This window comes from Hipposideros armiger, unplaced genomic scaffold (genome assembly GCF_001890085.2).
Source record: "Hipposideros armiger isolate ML-2016 unplaced genomic scaffold, ASM189008v1 scaffold_149, whole genome shotgun sequence".
Classification (NCBI taxonomy): Eukaryota; Metazoa; Chordata; class Mammalia; order Chiroptera; family Hipposideridae; genus Hipposideros; species Hipposideros armiger.
This window is the reverse complement of record NW_017731499.1, coordinates 1,201,262-1,205,006: the sequence shown is the minus strand read 5'-3', so window position 1 is coordinate 1,205,006 and position 3,745 is coordinate 1,201,262.

Sequence of the window (3,745 nt, the reverse complement as noted above, 5' to 3'; positions counted from 1 at the left end):
ACTTACTAGATTACTAGTTTATTGTGAAAAGATAGAACTCAGGAACAGCCAGATGGAAGAGATGCACAGAGCAAGGTGTGGGGAAGGGCCAAGGAGTTTCCATGCTCTTTCCAAGGGCACCGCCCCGCACCCCACGACAACACCTTCATGTGTCACCAACCCGGAAGCTGTCTGAACCCCCATCCTTCGGGTTTTTATGGAGACTTCATTACATAGCCTTGATTAATTAAATCATTGGCCATTCGTGATTGATTCAAACTCCGGGCCCTCTCCCCTTTGGTGTGGGGGTTGTTAGGACTGAAAATTCCAACCCTTCAATCACGTGGTTGGCTTCCTGGGCAACCAGCCCCCATTCTTAAGTGAAGTCCAAAGGCCACCATATTAACATAACAAGGACACCTTTATCACTCTCAACACTTAGGAAATTCTAAGGGTTTTAGGAGCTCAGTGCTAGGAATTGGGGGATGGGAGCGGGAGAAGACCAAAAATATATTTCTCATTATAAATCACAATATCACAGCATGTTTTAGAAACAACTCAGGGTGAGGGCAGACTACACAGATTTACAGCTCAAGCTCTGAAGTTTGATGACACGTGTTCAAATCCTGACTCCAGCTCTTATGAGCTGAAAACATTGGGCAAGTCCCTTCATGTCTCCAGCCTCGTTTTGCTCATCTGTAAAATGGGGATAATAAAAGTAATTGCCCGTGAGGTTGCTGTGGAGATAAAATAATTTAGCTCATGCAAAGCACCAAGCACAGAGCATCCAGAGAACAAAACTCCAATACAGGCATACGTTGGCGATATTGCAGGTTCGTTTCCAGACCCCCATAATCAAGTGAGAATTGCAATAAAGCAAGCTGTAATCTTTTTGCTGGTGGAGAGTCTTGCCTTCAACTTGTAAAAATTCAACAGCTGTGAAACGCAGTAAAGCAAAACGCAATAGAACGATCCACCTGTGCAGCTTATAGGGTTGTAGGTGACACAGTTGCAGAGATGAGATTCTGCACCCTTCTTTACGGATGGGAGACCTGAGGCCTAGACAGGGAAAGTTGCCCCAAATCACACAACAGATTATTGGGTGAAACAAGACTACCACGTGGGTCAAATTAGTTAATTTGGATGCCGATTCAGCAGGACGGGAGCATTTTAAACACATGCAGGTGGTAAAAACAAATGCTCAGGAAGCGCCTGCAGTTCTGCGTTTAACCACTAGATGGCGCTCCTCCCCTACATATGAACAAAGGGAATGGGAAAAAATTAGGACTAGAGCATTTTCTACCTCTTCCCTTGGATCCCGCAAAAAATATCTAACGAGGAGCCGGCTATAGACACCACAGGCACTTAATATGTGATTGAGTCGAAAAATAAAGTTCAGATCTGTTACATACAGAGAAACCAACTCGTGTTGGTTAAGAACTCTAGGTGTCTGCCTTGTCGTCCCAGCTCCCCATTTACCAGCTTCCCAAATTCGTGCCTCAGGGTCCTTCTCTGTAAAATGGCAATAATACTATTAACTACCTCAGAGGGTTGTCTTTGGGTAGATTAAATAAGTTAATATGAAGAAAACAGTTTTTAAAAAGTGCCTGGTATGTTTGCGCCTTCTATAGTTGTCCACAATTATTTATTTCTTAAAACAACTTGATTGAAACCATCACCACTGTCAAGAGGGTGAACACAGATGTCATCCCCCAAAGTTTCCTCATGACCTTTTGCAAACCTTCCCGTCCCCATTCTCAGGCAATCACGGATCTGTTTTCTGTCCCTATAGGTTAGCTTGGATTTTCTAGAATTTTATGTAAATGGAATCTTACAGTATGGGCTCTTTTTGACCTGGCTTCTTTCACTCAGCATACTTACTTCAGATTATTCCGTGATGTGTGTGAGGTTCACCTCTTCTGGTTGCTGTGTAGTATTTCGTTGTCATTTACCTGTGGATGGACGGTTGGATTGCTTCCATTTGGGGGGGGGGTGTCACAAATAAAGCTGCTATGAACATTGTTGTATAATACAAGTCTTCGTAATGACATATACAAGGTGTGATCAAAAGATATCGTGAATGTTTAAATTTTTAAAAAATTATTGCAGTAAGAGACACATTGCCATTAATTCCCCCAAAATACTCCCTCTCGCTGCGAACACACGTGAATGTCTTAAGTTGTGCTGTCGTGGCTGCCTCAATGTCCTGAATCGATTCAAACCGTTTACCTTTCATGGTCATTTTGACTTTGGGGAAGAGCCAGAAGCCACATGGTGCCAGATCCGGTGAACAAGGTGAATAAAGACACACCGTAATGTTTTTATTTGACAGAAATTGCCGTATACCAGAAGCGATGTGTGACACGGAGCCTTTTGGTTGTGATCAAGAAATACAGTGAATGCTGCTGCTGAGCGCCTTCCAACGGAAAGGCAGGGATCTTCAATATGGGAAGCGGCACGTTAAACCTTAGTAACAGTGTGTGACAAGTTTCAGCTTGTTCAGTGCAGTCAGTCACGTATGAGCTACGGTTGAGAGACGGTGTGTTTTAAAGTGTGCTCTAAATCATCCTCCATCATGACAACGCTCCGTGTCACACATCGCTGCTGGTACAGAGCAATTTCTGTCAAATAGAAACATTACGGTGTGTCCTCAGCCCCCTTATTCACCGATCTGGCACCGTGCGATTTCTGGCTCTTCCCCAAAGTCAAAATGATTCAGGACATGGAGGCAGCCGCGACAGTGCAGCTCAAAACTGACAAAAGAGGACTTCCAGAACTGCCTCAGACAGTGGCCAGAATGATTGGGATAATGTGTTCGAAGCAAGGGGGGTTATTCTGAGGGGGATTAATAGCAATGTGTCTTTTACTGTAATACAAATTTTTTTTTATTTTATTTAAACGTTCACCATATTGTCTGAATTCACCTCACACTTTCATTGGCCTGAAGGAAATACCTAGGAGTGGATAGCAGGAAACTGCCACTCCCACCTGCAGTGTGTGTGTGGGTTTTAGTTGCTTCATATTCTTGCCAGTAGTGGGTATGACCAGGCTTTTGGGTTTCTGACATTCTAATAGGTGATAGCGGTGTTTTATTGTGGTTTCAATTTGCATTTCCCTAGTTAGTACTTATTTGCTCATTTGCCATCAGTGTATCTTCTTTGCCAAAGTATCTCTTCAAATCTTAAGCCAATTAAAAAACATTTTTTGGTTGTTTGTTTTACTGTTAGAGTTTTCAAAATACTATATCTATTTTAATGCAAGTCTTTTATCAGTTATGTTTGGCAAATGCTATGTTCTCCTAGTCTGTAGCTTGTCTTTTTTTAAGTATGTGTTTTGAAGAGCCATTCTTAATTTTGATGAGGTCCAATTTCTCATTTTTTTCTTTATGTATTGTGTTTTTGATATCATATGTAAATCTTTGCCTAACACAAAGTAATCTTGGCCTAACAAAGATTTTCTCTTACGTTTCCTTCTAGAATCTTTATAGTTTTAGACTTACATTTAGGTCTATGACCCATTTGGAGTTAATTTTTGTGTGTAATTTTTTGTATATGATGCAAAGTATGGGTTGAAATTCATTTTTTATATGGACGTCCAGTTGTTCCATCACCATTTGTTGAAATGACTATCCTTTCTCCACAGAAATAGCTGCACCTTTGTTGAAAATCAGTTGACCGTGAATGTGCAGGTATGTTTCTGGATTTTTTATTCTGTTCCACTGATCTTTGTTTCTGTTGCATTGTCAGAAAAGTCATGATGCATTTTT